We start from the raw sequence: 17,852 nt of genomic DNA, 5'->3' as shown, positions 1-17,852 counted from the left end.
CAAATCAAATCATCATTCAAGTCTAAGACGCACGAATCAACATCAAGACCGCTAAGCTTGCTACACATGGACTTATTTGGACCGGTTGATCCAATAAGTGTAAGTGGTAAGAAATATACTCTTGTTGTTGTTGATGATTTTTCCAGGTACACTTGGACCGTGTTTCTCAAGAAGAAAAATGAAGTTGAACAAGTGTTTCCGAAGCTGTTGAAGCAACTACAAAATGAGAAAGAATTGCAAATATCAAAAATCCGAACCGATCGTGGAACCGAGTTCGTGAATGGAGTTATACAAGCTTTTTGCAATTCACATGGAATTTCTCATCAATTATCTGCCGCTAGAACACCACAACAAAATGGTGTTGCCGAAAGAAGAAACCGGACGCTTAAAGAAGCCGCACGAGTGATGATTAGTGCAGCCGGTCTCCCGAAAAGATATTGGGCGGAAGCTATCAACACTGCCTGTTATACTCAAAATCGAAGCATGATCCATAAGCAGTATAGCAAGACACCATATGAGCTATATAAATGGAGAAAACCAAATATTGGTTATTTTCATATTTTTGGATGCAAGTGCTTTATTCATATTAATGATAAATTGCATCTAAAAGCTTTTGATGAGCGTGCAGATGAAGGAATTTTTCTAGGATATTCGACTACCAGCAAAGCATTCAGAGTGTTGAACAAAAGAACAATGGTGGTTGAAGAATCCATACACGTGGTATTTGATGAAAAATCACACGTCAATATTGATGCTCTGGACGAAAATGGCGAAAATATTGAGCAAAATGGTAACAAGTGTCATATTGATTTTTGTGATACTGATGATACGTGTGAAGAAAATATTTTGCAGGGAATGGATGAGTTGGAAATTAATTCTCTAGAAAATCCCATCTCTCATCCAGTAAGAAATGAAATGCGGGATGCAAGTGGTATTGAAATCGCAAATCAACCCAGGGATGCAATTGGTATTGAAATTGCAAATCAACCCAGGGATGCAATTGGTATTGAAATTGCTAATCAACCCAGGAATGAAGTTGAAGTGGAAATTGCAAATCAGCCCTTGGATGCAATTACTGGAGAAGTTGAAAATCTACAGAATGAAGCAGAAATTCGAACCAGTGCTACCTCTTCTCAACCAGTAAATCCACCCAGTACCATGCACCCATTTGAACCAGACTTAAGATGCCTCAAAAATCACCCACCAGAATTAGTGATCGGAAATGTTCGAGATGGCGTGAAAACAAGATCATCTACCATGGAAGCATTGTTCACATGTTATCTATCTCAGATTGAACCAAAAGAAGTGGACGAAGCTCTAAATGATCCAAGTTGGATTGACGCCATGCAAGAGGAACTCGATCAATTCAAAAGAAATGACGTTTGGGAACTTGTTCCAAAACCAATGAACCACAATGTTGTAGGAACTAAATGGGTCTTCCGAAACAAAGCAAACGAAGAAGGCGTGATTGTTAGGAATAAAGCAAGGCTCGTTGCAAAAGGATACTCTCAAGAAAAAGGAATAGATTTTGATGAAACCTTTGCACCGGTAGCCAGACTCGAAGCAATAAGGATTTTCCTAGCCTATGCCGCACACAAAGATTTCACCGTTTATCAAATGGACGTGAAAAGTGCATTCTTGAATGGACTACTCGAAGAAGAAGTTTATGTCGAACAACCCCCAGGTTTTGAGGTAAAAGGCGAAGGTGATAAAGTCTACAAACTTAAAAAGGCATTGTATGGGTTGAAATAAGCACCTAGAGCTTGGTATGATACCTTGTCAATGTTCTTGATAAGCTGTGGATTCACCAAATGCCTTGTTGACAAAACTCTCTTTAGAATTCAAGATGGTGATCATATTTTATTAGTGCAAATATATGTTGATGACATTATTTTTGGAAGCACTAACAATTCTTTGTGTGAGAAATTTTCGAAGCTTATGCAGAATAAATTTGAAATGAGCATGATGGGTGAATTGAATTATTTCTTGGGCTTACAAGTCAAACAATTGAAGGAAGGAATATTCATCAATCAAGCAAAGTACACCCGCGACTTGATAAAGAAGTTTGGCCTTGATGGAAAATCATCGATCAAAATTCCTATGAGTACATCAATAAGGCTAGACAAAGACGAAGATGGAAAAGATGTCGAACAAACGAAGTATAGAGGAATGATTGGTTCACTACTATACCTCACTGCAAGCAGGCCGGACATTTCTTATGCTGTGGGAGTGTGTGCAAGATTCCAAGCAAATCCAAAAGAAAGCCACCTCACCGCAACAAAGAAAATCATAAAATACTTGAAGGGCACAATCAATGTTGGATTGTGGTATCCTAAAGGTACAGATTTTACGCTAACTGGTTTTTCAGATGCGGATTTTGCAGGTTGTAAAATAGACAGAAAAAGCACCTCCGGAACGTGTCAATTCTTGGGAGGAAGGCTTGTTTCTTGGTTTAGCAAAAAGCAAAATTCCATCGCAACTAGTACCGCCGAGGCCGAATACATTGCTGCAGGAAGTTGTTGTGCTCAAATTTTGTGGATGAAGCAACAATTGAAGGATATGGAGTGAATTGCGACGATGTTAGCATATTTTGTGACAATACAAGTGCAATCGCTATCACCCACAATCCAGTGCTTCATTCAAGAACCAAACATATCGACATACGACATCATTTCATAAGGGATCATGTTGAAAAGAAAGATCTAAAAATCGAGTATATCCCTACGGAGAACCAAGTTGCAGATATTCTCACGAAGCCTTTATGCGAAACGAGATTTTCTACTTTAAGGCATGAGTTGGGAATGCTTGAAATGAGCTAAGTATCATTGGACTTAATCTCATGATTTAAATTGATACTTGTGCTCATATAATTTTTTTTAATATATACGTTTATATATTTATTCGAAAGTTGCATGAATAATTTAGTTCAACGTGTTTAGTATCTACTTATAAAATTGCATGTAAAATTTAACGTGAAAATATGTGCCATGCAATTCATTTTTCGAAAATTTGTATTTATTTGTTTTAATCGCATATCTATGTGTTTTTAATTGTAGTCATGGCATAATACGTGTTTTATGATTTATTTGTTTATGTTAAAAATGCCGTGCCTATTTGTGATGTTATGATTTAATTACTAAATGTTTTTAATTAGTTTATGTTAATTGGTATCTAAAATAATTGGCTAGTTTCTAAATATTTGATTATTTGATTATTTGTGTGTTTTAGAAACTACCGGTATATATGTATGTTTAATTTTGGTGTCTAATTGAAATTTGTCTAATTTCCTAAATCTATGTCTATTGTGATTAGGAGTTTACCGTATATATGTTTGTTTATATATAGATGTGTTTTAATTGCTTTATTTTTTTTAATATTCATATATGTTTCAAAATTTTGTGTGAGTTACCCGAAATATTTGTGTATGATTATATGTAATTTGTGTGTGATTATATTTATCTGATTATATTTTTTATAAATGATACATCTAACGTGTATTTTTGAGATGAAAAATGAAGAGATCAGATTGGATTGAAACCTCCACCCCTTAAACCTCTACCCCATAAACCCAATCCCATTAAAACTCTTCACCTTTCAAATCTACACCTCTTGATCTCCCACTCATAAATTACATCCCACAAAAATCTCACCCTCTCTCACAAAATCAGATCCTCTCTCTCGTAAATCTCCTCCCCAAATCCAACCTCTCTCTCAAATCTTCAAAAATAATCAGAGGTGTCCATTCATAATCATCTTACTCTATACACCTTACGTATATAGAGTACCTAAGAGACTGTGAGGCATTTAATGCCCTTGTCTGCTAATGATAACCTTTTTATCTCTCCTAGTAACACCTTAACCAAAAGACACCTCCACCCTTAAAAGTGCCTTGTCACCACACCTATTCTAAAGGTCTCAATTGAGATTTCTATCTGAGATTTATACCTCTTCTATAATCCTTCTTAAACCATACGAAACCTTTCATATTCCTCTCAGACGAAATTTTTCCAGTTCTACCAAGATCAGAAATCTCTCTCTCTCAAGCTCTCAATCTCACCGCGAACACCATGTCTGGAACCAAAGCCATGCAACCCAAAAATCTGCTTACTCTACAACAACAATTGACCGATGGGATGACACTCAATCCAGAGTTTTTCATTTTTGGAGCCGTCAACAAAGAATTAGCAAAGAAGATTCTCAATGCTTTGAAGGATTGTGGACTATACGATTTCTTCACCTACAAATATGTTGGAGTTTTTGAAACAGATGTGACCGAATTCTATTTGCATGCCACTGTGAAGAACAACGTGATTCACTCCAAAGTTGGAAGAACAGATGTTCAAATTTGTGAAAAAGACATCAAGGAGTGCTTCAAATTTCCTTATTCGGAGCTAATGCCAGAAACTCACCATTATGATACTCAATCCTTCTGGAACGAAATTCGCGGTCCAAAAGCACCTGTGATTCACGACTCAACCAAGCCAAAGAACGTGCTGAAACCAGAATATGATATGCTCATAGAGATGATGTACAAGATTCTGGACAATAAGCTTGGAAGTGTGGATGATTTATCTGGAACATCCGTGAGTCTGATGAACGGAATCATGCAAGGAATAAAATTCAACTGGGCAAAATACATCTTCAATCGCCTATTATTCTTTGTAAACAATGCAAAACCTCATGGCAGACCACTTGAAGGAAATCACTTTTTGCATAAAGTTGGGTATGGACTTATTGTTGGAGAAATTCTGAGAAGAAGAATGTGCCTCTCAGAAGACACAAAAATGTTGGAATCTACAGAACTCTTTTCAGAAAATTTGGACCTGACTATGGCAAGAAAACAAATCGAAGGAAAGGATTAGAAGGAGGTGGTTCTACAACCACACCTCAGAGCTCTCGAAAAAGAAACAGTAAAACTCCATCCGCAGGAAGTGCACACATGGGTTCGAGCAACCCAAGCAACAGAGATCAAGAAGCAGTAAGCTCGCTATAGCACTTATTCCATTTCAGGAAGTGGTAGAGTCTGAAGCTCATGAAGTGGACATACCCGTAATGCCAACTGAAGAAGATACCACCCAAATGGAGTTTGCAGGAGTTGAAGTGCAAGTTTCCAATGACTTGCAAAGGAGAATCTCGAATCAATCTGCAGTTGATGCTCGTGTTGAGCCCATTGTGTTCGACAAAACACAAACTCGAGATGATCCGGAACTGATGAAGGAATTAAACCGAGTTCAAGCATGGAAGGAATGGAGACTTGAAAGATATCACTCTTTTATCTCCAAAGTTGATTCAGAGTTGATACAAAGTGAAGAATTAGCCTTTGAATAGCTAGGAACCAACTCAATGCTTGAAGCACTAAACATGGATGCAAATCAAGTTTATAGGCTGAAGCTTCAAGAAAAGAACAGTAAAGGAAAACGAGTGGCCGCAGCAACTCAAGAAGATGCCAATCAAGTCTCTCCAAATGATATTGAAAAAGAGAATGAAATGAGGCTACAGATTGCTCTACACAGATCGTTGACTGACACTCATGGACATCCAGGTGATACTTCAATTAATATAGCCAATGATTTCTTGAAAATTTTGGAGAAAGGGCGAATGAAGGAAATACACTTGTTGAGGTACCAATTTCAGCTTCTGAAACGCATGAGTCTATTCCTGTCAGAGTTCACTGTGCTGAACTTTTGATATCAAATGTGACCCCACCAACATTGATATAAATGCTATGGACCCTACAAGGGATGAATTTAGAGACCAAATTGATGGTGAAATCAGACCATCAATTGGGGGGGAATATTCACATGAAGTGCCAGTACACGATAACACCCATATATTGTCACTTCAAAATACCTCTCTGGAAGCTACTTTAAATGCAGAGCTTATTTCAAGAACAGAGGTAATTGAAGAAGAAGTGGAAAATCATCTTGAAGAAGCCGAATCACCAAAAGAGAATTTGCAACTCACCGAAAATCTGGTTCTTGGAGATTCAAGAAGGAATTTATTCAAGAGTCTACACTCTTTGAATATGCAAGGAGGCCGAACCCGAGAAGAAGATGAAGATGATTTATTGGTTTCTTTGTTTGCAAAAGTCACTGAATCAAGTGATATGGTGTGTCAGAAAATCGGAAGTACTCTCACCGAGCAAGGGCATCTCTCTCTACAACATTTTGAGAAACACGAACAAATTTGAAGGAGTTGTTGGAGTATCAAAACACTTTGCAGACAAAAATTGAAAGAGCCGAACGACATTTGAAAGGAGATCTCACTGAAGGTTTATTGGAGATCATCCAGCTGATGAAGAAGGAACGAGAAGCCACAGAGAAAATCAACAGTGAAAGACACCTGAGACAAATCAAAGCCATACAAGATCAAGAACAAGGATAAATCACCTTGAGGTGGAATTATCCTCCATGGCTAATAAATTGTCTATTTTGCAGGATGTTTCTCTCAAAACACATGATGGAGTTAAGATTTTTAAAGCCAATCAAGAGCAAGATTCCAAATCCCTTGGCTTTTTGATTGATAATGCCATAAGGGGGGAAGAAATTCTCAATCATCTGGCTTTACAACAACATGAATTCATCATTGGAAATTAGTCACAACAACCAGCTCAGACCGCCGCACCTACGAAAGGCCGTGGACGAGGATGTGGTCAACAATCCCAAGTTGGTTTCGCTCAATTTGCAAATCCGAGTCTTGGATCAAGTTCATCAAAAGTGCCGAAACTCGAGATTGGTTCGAATGCTCAAAGGAACCTTAACACCACAGAAAGTCTGGACATCCGAGAATGTGCCGAGTATGGTGAAAAGATGGCCAAAAGCTGATCAAGCTCAATGGATTTCGGACAAAAATAAAGAAGAAGAAGGCGAAACGAAAGCAAACCGAAATGTGGTATGAGCTCAGAGACTATACCAAGAACAATGGTGAAAGTCTGGGATTCCAAAGAAGCTTTGAAGAATGCATAATTTGGTGGGAAGCCGGAGCTCTTCCGGGCACCAACATTAAAGAGGCCTTTGGACACTACATGGCTGGGAATGTGACTAAGAAATTTGAATGTGAGAAGTTCAAGAATGATATCTGCAAGAAGAGAGAACATATCAAGGATATATTGAAAGTTGACATGGGAGTCAAGAAACCCAGAAGGTAATCAAGCATAAATTCCTCAAGAATATGATGTTTTGAATTTCTATGATTTTGGCTACAATAATATTTCCTCAAATCGACTAATATGAATAAAAATTTCTCATGGTCTGATCTAAGTCTGTTTTGATTTATTTTTTGGCTATCATGTAATTAGTTGGTGAATCAAAAGACAAGAGTTGTTAAACGCATGCAAAATTTTGATAAAGATAAAAAAATTGATTAAAAATTTAATCAAGGATGCGTATAGGACTTGTCTAAATTAATTCACAAAGTTTTATTTTCCCTAGAATTATTTTTATCAAACTCATCTTGGCTTTGTCGAAATAAAATTGAGTAAAAATAAAATATTTTTCAATGACTTAAAGCCAATGTTTGAGTATAGGTTATGGCATTATCAAAAGGGGGAAATTGTTAGGAATAAATTGTAATAGATTTTGATAAGCCATATTGTAATTCGTAGATCCCCAATTTTATTTTATTAGACTATCGAGTCTTAGACCAAGAAAGGGAAAATAATTCATTAGTTGAGGAAATGGATGAAGAAGATATCAAGCCAAAAATCAAGAATTTGTCAAGAGAAAATGGCAACAGAAGAGGAAGATGTATGCGTATGAAATTTGAGAAAATCCCTCAAGAAATCCGAAGAAGAAAGAACGTGACTAGAAGTTTGCATGAAGCTATCTTGAAGATCAAGCATCTATGGAAAGAAAGGAGTACACCAAGTGGAACAAGAAAATAACCAATAGGTTGTACGGACGAGATGGTAGAAGCTTGAAATATTATGTGCAAGGTCACAGGTTCGAATCTCACATCCCACATATTTTAAAGAAGCCAAGTTAAAATTCCATCTGATCAAGTTAGAGGCGATGATTTGGCCGAAGGGATACAATTTGCAAGTCAATGGGATGAGATTTCCAATTTGACTAAGGGATGCAATTTACAAAGTCAAAGGGAATGAGATTTCCAAATTGACTAAGGGATGAAGTTTAAAAGTGAAGGGATGCAGTTTCTCAAATTGGTATCCCAAACAAATTGGAACCCCGAAATTGAAATAGGGATGCAATTTCATCAGAAAGAATTGAAGTTCAAATTGGTACAGGGAAATCAATTTGAAGGGATGAGATTTACAAGGCTTCAATTCAATTGCAATTCAACAATTGCAATTTCAAATCAAGTAAGGGATGAGAATTCAATTGACAAATCTAGCAAGGGATAGAGATTTCATTTTCCAAGTCTCAAATTGGTATCCCAAACAAATTGGAACCCCGAAATTGAAATAGGGATGCAATTTCATCAGAAAGAATTGAAGTTCAAATTGGTACAGGGAAATCAATTTGAAGGGATGAGATTTACAAGGCTTCAATTCAATTGGAGATATAGATTGCAAGGGATGAGATTGCAATTCCAAATCAAGTAAGGGATGAGAATTCAATTGACAAATCTAGCAAGGGATAGAGATTTCATTTTCCAAGTCAATTGAAGAGATGAAGTCTGGAAGCAGTATTATTACACGAAAACAGAGGAAGAGGAAGAAGTTGCAGAATAAGAGGAAGATATTAGAAGAAGTTGCAGAAGCAAAAATACTAGTCTAACTAGTAAGGGATTATATTGGAGAATATATTTTGAAGATAAAAATCCCAAGAGGCGTGATCTACACCAGATGGAGATTCATGGGACGCCATTTTTGCTGAAACCTCAAGCTCAATTTGAAATATCTGACAAGATCTGCAACGTTATCTTTCTTTATCTTATCTTCTAACAAAAGGCTATACAGCTAAGCAAAATTCGAAAATGAGACCGTTTCTTTCCAACGGACGGATTCTCATTACCAGCTATAAATAGATGAAGATTGAAGATGAGGAAAGCAGAAGCAAGAAGCAAATAGCAGAAGCAAGAAGCAATAGAGCAAGAATACAGAGCTAAACAGAGCATACAAAATTCAAAGAAAGCTTTCCATCTCAGGAGCTTAAATTGATATATCTTTTGTGAGATAAACACTCAGAGTGATACAGAGCTTAGAAAAGAAATATCCAAGAGTGTTGAAATCTTCATCAACTTCAAGAGATTAAGTGCATCAACGAAGATCATCTACAGAATCTCAAAGTTGGAAGCAAGGCAAAACTTGTTTTGGAGCAAAACAAGGGAAAGGAGGAAAGTAACACGGAGTTGTGAAATCCTGGATTGTCACACGGAGCTGTGAGATCCGAAGCAGCAGTGTCGGGAAGACATTGGGCGTGATTGGTGTGGGCTTGGTGATCAAAGCACCAGATCACGGAAGATACGTTTCTACCAGATCGTAGAAGACGGGGGAAAGTAGCACGGAGTTGTGAAATCCTGGGAAAGTAACGCGGCGACGTGAAACCCGAAGCAGCAGTGTTGGAGGCACTGGGCGTGATTAGTGTGGGCTTGGTGATCAAAGCACTAGATCACGGAATTCATTGTATCTTGGAACCAAGAAGTGGTGGATATAGTGAATTAGCTCTTGGAGAAAAGAGCAAGTGGAGTAGGAGTTTGGAGCAAAACAAGGGAAAGGAGGAAAGTAACACGGAGTTGTGAAATCCTGGATTGTCACACGGAGCTGTGAGATCCGAAGCAGCAGTGTCGGGAAGACATTGGGCGTGATTGGTGTGGGCTTGGTGATCAAAGCACCAGATCACGGAAGATACGTTTCTACCAGATCGTAGAAGACGGGGGGAAAGTAGCACGGAGTTGTGAAATCCTGGGAAAGTAACGCGCGGCGACGTGAAACCCGAAAGCAGTGTTGGAGGCACTGGGCGTGATTAGTGTGGGCTTGGTGATCAAAGCACTAGATCACGGAATTCATTGTATCTTGGAACCTAGAAGTGGTGGATATAGTGAATTAGCTCTTGGAGAAAAGAGCAAGTGGAGTAGGAGGATTACATCACCTCGCGAACCACTATAAATTGCCTTGTGTTCTTTACTGCTTTCTTTACTTACCGCTCTTGCTTGCTTCTCACGTCAATAATCTTGACACGATCTACACACACACCTATCGTTTATTTAATTCCGCTGTGCACCTGACTCTAACAATCTAGTTAAGAGTCTTGGTTTATCTCTGGCTTACCTTTTGTATATTGTGCGAAAAAGTTTGAAAGTCTATTCACCCCCCCCCCCCCTCTAGACTTTCACCTTACCTCTTTTGGGACCAACAATTGGTATCAGAGCTGTGCCTATCCGAGTCAGAATTTGTCTCTAATCGATACTAACAATTGGTATCAAGGCCTGTTAGCCTATTTGAGTCAATTAGTATCAAGAGCAGGTTGTCTATTTGGTCAACCTTGTTTCTGACTGCTAGGCAGATCCATCTTACCCAGTGTGTGTAAATTGGATTATTTGTCTCTCGTATCCATCGAGAAGATGAATAAAGATTTAGCTCAAAATCTGTTATTTTCACTTGATAAATTTGATGATTGGAAAGTTCGTATGCAGGTTCATCTATCAGCTTTACACGATGAAATGTGGGAAGTTATTTCCACTGGCCCGATCGAAATATTGAAAGTAAATACGGCTTTCTTCTATCACCGGATGCTCAACAATTCGTACCAAAGCCAAAACCGGAATGGACGCCGGATGATAGAAAAAGGAACAATCTTGACAACATTGCCAAAGATATTCTGTTCAAGCCATTGATGATACAATATTCCCAAAAGTGCGAAAATGTACAAGTGCAAAAGAAATTTGGGATACTCTCATCAAGATCGGAGAGAGGAGATGAACAAGAAAAAGATAACAAGCTCACTATTGCTATGAAGAAGTTCGAGGACTTCAAAATGCTCTCAAACGAATCCATTGTTGATATGGAAGCTCGAATGATCAAAATCCTTGGAGAAATTAATGACCTTGGCAAAAATATTAGCCAAAAGGAAATTAATCTCAAAGTTCTATGAGGCTTACCATCTACTTGGGATATGAAGGTTACGGCTATGCGAGATCACCGAGATCTAAGAATATTGTCAACCGACAAATTATTTAGTGATCTTAAAGCATATGAGTTTGAAATGAAGGCCAAAGATGATGAAGTTCATGAAATTCGAAATCCAGCTCTAATGGGCCGAACAACCGTCAACCTCCAGGTCAGTAGATAATATTGATTTTATAACTGACGAACAATTTGCTCTTTTTGTTAAAAAATTCAAAAGGTTCATGCGAAAAGGAGACAACAAAAATTCTGCTCGTGGAAAATTCGTCTCTCGCACGACACAAGAAGAGAAAGTCGAAGAAAACAATTTATGCTACAATTGCCGCAAACCCGGACATTTCAAAATAAATTATCCATATCGATCGTTAGCAAGTATCAAGGCATAAATGTTGAATCTACACCGAATAAATCCGAAAGCAAAGATCGAAGGTTCAAGCGCGACAAAAGAAAAGTTCTCGTTAGCAATGAACCAAATGAAAATGATGAGTCGAATGAATTGTCATCAAGTGATGAAAGCTCAAGTTCGGAAGATGACACGGCTCTAATATGCAAATCAATTGAGTTGAGTTCAAGTGAAGAGTGCTTTATGGCTCTTGGAGCAGAGGAAGAAGAGGTAACATCTAATTCTTTCAATTCTGTTAATTCCTCTTTTTCTCGTGAATCTATTGGCAGTCTAATGCGAGATTGTCAAGAGATTATGCTCACTCATCCTCAACTCAAGGAGCACAATAATATTCTAATTCTTGAAAAAGAAGAGATGAATAAAAAATTGCAAGATGCTTTACTTGAAGTGAGTAACTTGAAGAGTGAAAATATTCAACTTCAAGAAGAGTGTAAATCAAGAGAGGTTAGAGAACATAACCTTCGGGCTACTATTGCTACGTTTACTAATTCGTCCAAAATCATGGATAAAATGGTAAACATGCAAAAGCCATCAGGAGATAGAACCGGAATCGGTTATGACTCCACATGTTCTCAAACCCCTCCGAAACCGACTAATTCTACTACGCCTTTAACCAATAAAGTGCAAGTAGTAAAATTTGTTAAAAGTCAGTATAGCACAATGAGACAAGGACTTGGCTATCAAACAAAAGCAAAGTTGAATGTTGAAAGGCCGAAACAGTTCAATAATACGGCAAAGCAACAAAAATTCTTCAAGCAAAGATATGCCAAAGAGTCACGTGCAAAAAGAATTTTTAGAAAAGAGGGAAGCTTTTCTAGAAATAGAGATGGAAGATTTTATTCCACTCAAAAGGATTGGTTGTGTAAATCCTGTTTTAATGCTTCTTATAAACCAAAGCAACAATCCTCTTCCCAGGTGCCTAAGTATAAAAAAGTTTTTCAAAACCCGGCGCCAAAAATGTTTTCAAAAGTTAATTATGATTATCGTGTTTCAAATGGTTACAAACCGCCTTATCTTAATTCAATAGGATCAAGGTGGGTTTGGTTACCAAAAATTACTAACAGCAAAGGACCCAAGCAAGTATGGGTACCTAAAACCAACTAATCTTTTTTGTAGGATGTTTGGTACATCGACAGTGGTTGCTCACGCCACATGACTAGAAATAAATCTTGTCTAGTGAATTTCAAGAAAATCGATGGACCAAAAGTTATATTTGGAGGAAATCAAAATTATGGAACTACAAAAGGAGTTGGTACAATTGAAAGAAATGGTTTGAAGATCGAAGATGTTTCATTTGTTGAAGGCCTAAAATTCAATTTGTTGAGCACTAGTCAATTTTGTGATAAAGGCTATCTTGTGGAATTTTCCAAAGATAATTGCCTAATCAAAAATGAGCTCTCAAATGAAGTTGTGCTCACTGGAAAAAGGCGAAAGAACATGTATGTTGTTGATTGGAGCACAAGCAAAGATTCAGTATGCTTAATGGCCAGAAATTCGAATGAAGCAAATTGGGAATGGCACAGAAAGCTCAACCATTTAAACTTCAAGACCATCAATCAGCTTGCAAAGAAAAATCTAGTTGAAGGACTACCAAGTATTATCTTCAAGAAGGACCAAGTGTGTGATGCATGCCAACGCGGAAAGCCAAATCAAATCATCATTCAAGTCTAAGACGCACGAATCAACATCAAGACCGCTAAGCTTGCTACACATGGACTTATTTGGACCGGTTGATCCAATAAGTGTAAGTGGTAAGAAATATACTCTTGTTGTTGTTGATGATTTTTCCAGGTACACTTGGACCGTGTTTCTCAAGAAGAAAAATGAAGTTGAACAAGTGTTTCCGAAGCTGTTGAAGCAACTACAAAATGAGAAAGAATTGCAAATATCAAAAATCCGAACCGATCGTGGAACCGAGTTCGTGAATGGAGTTATACAAGCTTTTTGCAATTCACATGGAATTTCTCATCAATTATCTGCCGCTAGAACACCACAACAAAATGGTGTTGCCGAAAGAAGAAACCGGACGCTTAAAGAAGCCGCACGAGTGATGATTAGTGCAGCCGGTCTCCCGAAAAGATATTGGGCGGAAGCTATCAACACTGCCTGTTATACTCAAAATCGAAGCATGATCCATAAGCAGTATAGCAAGACACCATATGAGCTATATAAATGGAGAAAACCAAATATTGGTTATTTTCATATTTTTGGATGCAAGTGCTTTATTCATATTAATGATAAATTGCATCTAAAAGCTTTTGATGAGCGTGCAGATGAAGGAATTTTTCTAGGATATTCGACTACCAGCAAAGCATTCAGAGTGTTGAACAAAAGAACAATGGTGGTTGAAGAATCCATACACGTGGTATTTGATGAAAAATCACACGTCAATATTGATGCTCTGGACGAAAATGGCGAAAATATTGAGCAAAATGGTAACAAGTGTCATATTGATTTTTGTGATACTGATGATACGTGTGAAGAAAATATTTTGCAGGGAATGGATGAGTTGGAAATTAATTCTCTAGAAAATCCCATCTCTCATCCAGTAAGAAATGAAATGCGGGATGCAAGTGGTATTGAAATCGCAAATCAACCCAGGGATGCAATTGGTATTGAAATTGCAAATCAACCCAGGGATGCAATTGGTATTGAAATTGCTAATCAACCCAGGAATGAAGTTGAAGTGGAAATTGCAAATCAGCCCTTGGATGCAATTACTGGAGAAGTTGAAAATCTACAGAATGAAGCAGAAATTCGAACCAGTGCTACCTCTTCTCAACCAGTAAATCCACCCAGTACCATGCACCCATTTGAACCAGACTTAAGATGCCTCAAAAATCACCCACCAGAATTAGTGATCGGAAATGTTCGAGATGGCGTGAAAACAAGATCATCTACCATGGAAGCATTGTTCACATGTTATCTATCTCAGATTGAACCAAAAGAAGTGGACGAAGCTCTAAATGATCCAAGTTGGATTGACGCCATGCAAGAGGAACTCGATCAATTCAAAAGAAATGACGTTTGGGAACTTGTTCCAAAACCAATGAACCACAATGTTGTAGGAACTAAATGGGTCTTCCGAAACAAAGCAAACGAAGAAGGCGTGATTGTTAGGAATAAAGCAAGGCTCGTTGCAAAAGGATACTCTCAAGAAAAAGGAATAGATTTTGATGAAACCTTTGCACCGGTAGCCAGACTCGAAGCAATAAGGATTTTCCTAGCCTATGCCGCACACAAAGATTTCACCGTTTATCAAATGGACGTGAAAAGTGCATTCTTGAATGGACTACTCGAAGAAGAAGTTTATGTCGAACAACCCCCAGGTTTTGAGGTAAAAGGCGAAGGTGATAAAGTCTACAAACTTAAAAAGGCATTGTATGGGTTGAAATAAGCACCTAGAGCTTGGTATGATACCTTGTCAATGTTCTTGATAAGCTGTGGATTCACCAAATGCCTTGTTGACAAAACTCTCTTTAGAATTCAAGATGGTGATCATATTTTATTAGTGCAAATATATGTTGATGACATTATTTTTGGAAGCACTAACAATTCTTTGTGTGAGAAATTTTCGAAGCTTATGCAGAATAAATTTGAAATGAGCATGATGGGTGAATTGAATTATTTCTTGGGCTTACAAGTCAAACAATTGAAGGAAGGAATATTCATCAATCAAGCAAAGTACACCCGCGACTTGATAAAGAAGTTTGGCCTTGATGGAAAATCATCGATCAAAATTCCTATGAGTACATCAATAAGGCTAGACAAAGACGAAGATGGAAAAGATGTCGAACAAACGAAGTATAGAGGAATGATTGGTTCACTACTATACCTCACTGCAAGCAGGCCGGACATTTCTTATGCTGTGGGAGTGTGTGCAAGATTCCAAGCAAATCCAAAAGAAAGCCACCTCACCGCAACAAAGAAAATCATAAAATACTTGAAGGGCACAATCAATGTTGGATTGTGGTATCCTAAAGGTACAGATTTTACGCTAACTGGTTTTTCAGATGCGGATTTTGCAGGTTGTAAAATAGACAGAAAAAGCACCTCCGGAACGTGTCAATTCTTGGGAGGAAGGCTTGTTTCTTGGTTTAGCAAAAAGCAAAATTCCATCGCAACTAGTACCGCCGAGGCCGAATACATTGCTGCAGGAAGTTGTTGTGCTCAAATTTTGTGGATGAAGCAACAATTGAAGGATATGGAGTGAATTGCGACGATGTTAGCATATTTTGTGACAATACAAGTGCAATCGCTATCACCCACAATCCAGTGCTTCATTCAAGAACCAAACATATCGACATACGACATCATTTCATAAGGGATCATGTTGAAAAGAAAGATCTAAAAATCGAGTATATCCCTACGGAGAACCAAGTTGCAGATATTCTCACGAAGCCTTTATGCGAAACGAGATTTTCTACTTTAAGGCATGAGTTGGGAATGCTTGAAATGAGCTAAGTATCATTGGACTTAATCTCATGATTTAAATTGATACTTGTGCTCATATAATTTTTTTTTAATATATACGTTTATATATTTATTCGAAAGTTGCATGAATAATTTAGTTCAACGTGTTTAGTATCTACTTATAAAATTGCATGTAAAATTTAACGTGAAAATATGTGCCATGCAATTCATTTTTCGAAAATTTGTATTTATTTGTTTTAATCGCATATCTATGTGTTTTTAATTGTAGTCATGGCATAATACGTGTTTTATGATTTATTTGTTTATGTTAAAAATGCCGTGCCTATTTGTGATGTTATGATTTAATTACTAAATGTTTTTAATTAGTTTATGTTAATTGGTATCTAAAATAATTGGCTAGTTTCTAAATATTTGATTATTTGATTATTTGTGTGTTTTAGAAACTACCGGTATATATGTATGTTTAATTTTGGTGTCTAATTGAAATTTGTCTAATTTCCTAAATCTATGTCTATTGTGATTAGGAGTTTACCGTATATATGTTTGTTTATATATAGATGTGTTTTAATTGCTTTATTTTTTTAATATTCATATATGTTTCAAAATTTTGTGTGAGTTACCCGAAATATTTGTGTATGATTATATGTAATTTGTGTGTGATTATATTTATCTGATTATATTTTTATAAATGATACATCTAACGTGTATTTTTGAGATGAAAAATGAAGAGATCAGATTGGATTGAAACCTCCACCCCTTAAACCTCTACCCCATAAACCCAATCCCATTAAAACTCTTCACCTTTCAAATCTACACCTCTTGATCTCCCACTCATAAATTACATCCCACAAAAATCTCACCCTCTCTCACAAAATCAGATCCTCTCTCTCGTAAATCTCCTCCCCAAATCCAACCTCTCTCTCAAATCTTCAAAAATAATCAGAGGTGTCCATTCATAATCATCTTACTCTATACACCTTACGTATATAGAGTACCTAAGAGACTGTGAGGCATTTAATGCCCTTGTCTGCTAATGATAACCTTTTTATCTCTCCTAGTAACACCTTAACCAAAAGACACCTCCACCCTTAAAAGTGCCTTGTCACCACACCTATTCTAAAGGTCTCAATTGAGATTTCTATCTGAGATTTATACCTCTTCTATAATCCTTCTTAAACCATACGAAACCTTTCATATTCCTCTCAGACGAAATTTTTCCAGTTCTACCAAGATCAGAAATCTCTCTCTCTCAAGCTCTCAATCTCACCGGCGAACACCATGTCTGGAACCAAAGCCATGCAACCCAAAAATCTGCTTACTCTACAACAACAATTGACCGATGGGATGACACTCAATCCAGAGTTTTTCATTTTTGGAGCCGTCAACAAAGAATTAGCAAAGAAGATTCTCAATGCTTTGAAGGATTGTGGACTATACGATTTCTTCACCTACAAATATGTTGGAGTTTTTGAAACAGATGTGACCGAATTCTATTTGCATGCCACTGTGAAGAACAACGTGATTCACTCCAAAGTTGGAAGAACAGATGTTCAAATTTGTGAAAAAGACATCAAGGAGTGCTTCAAATTTCCTTATTCGGAGCTAATGCCAGAAACTCACCATTATGATACTCAATCCTTCTGGAACGAAATTCGCGGTCCAAAAGCACCTGTGATTCACGACTCAACCAAGCCAAAGAACGTGCTGAAACCAGAATATGATATGCTCATAGAGATGATGTACAAGATTCTGGACAATAAGCTTGGAAGTGTGGATGATTTATCTGGAACATCCGTGAGTCTGATGAACGGAATCATGCAAGGAATAAAATTCAACTGGGCAAAATACATCTTCAATCGCCTATTATTCTTTGTAAACAATGCAAAACCTCATGGCAGACCACTTGAAGGAAATCACTTTTTGCATAAAGTT

Source organism: Ipomoea nil, unplaced genomic scaffold (assembly GCF_001879475.1).
Source record: "Ipomoea nil cultivar Tokyo-kokei standard unplaced genomic scaffold, Asagao_1.1 scaffold1596, whole genome shotgun sequence".
In the NCBI taxonomy this organism is placed as follows: domain Eukaryota; kingdom Viridiplantae; phylum Streptophyta; class Magnoliopsida; order Solanales; family Convolvulaceae; genus Ipomoea; species Ipomoea nil.
The sequence above is the reverse complement of the archived record's forward strand: the minus strand, read 5'-3'. Positions refer to the sequence as shown.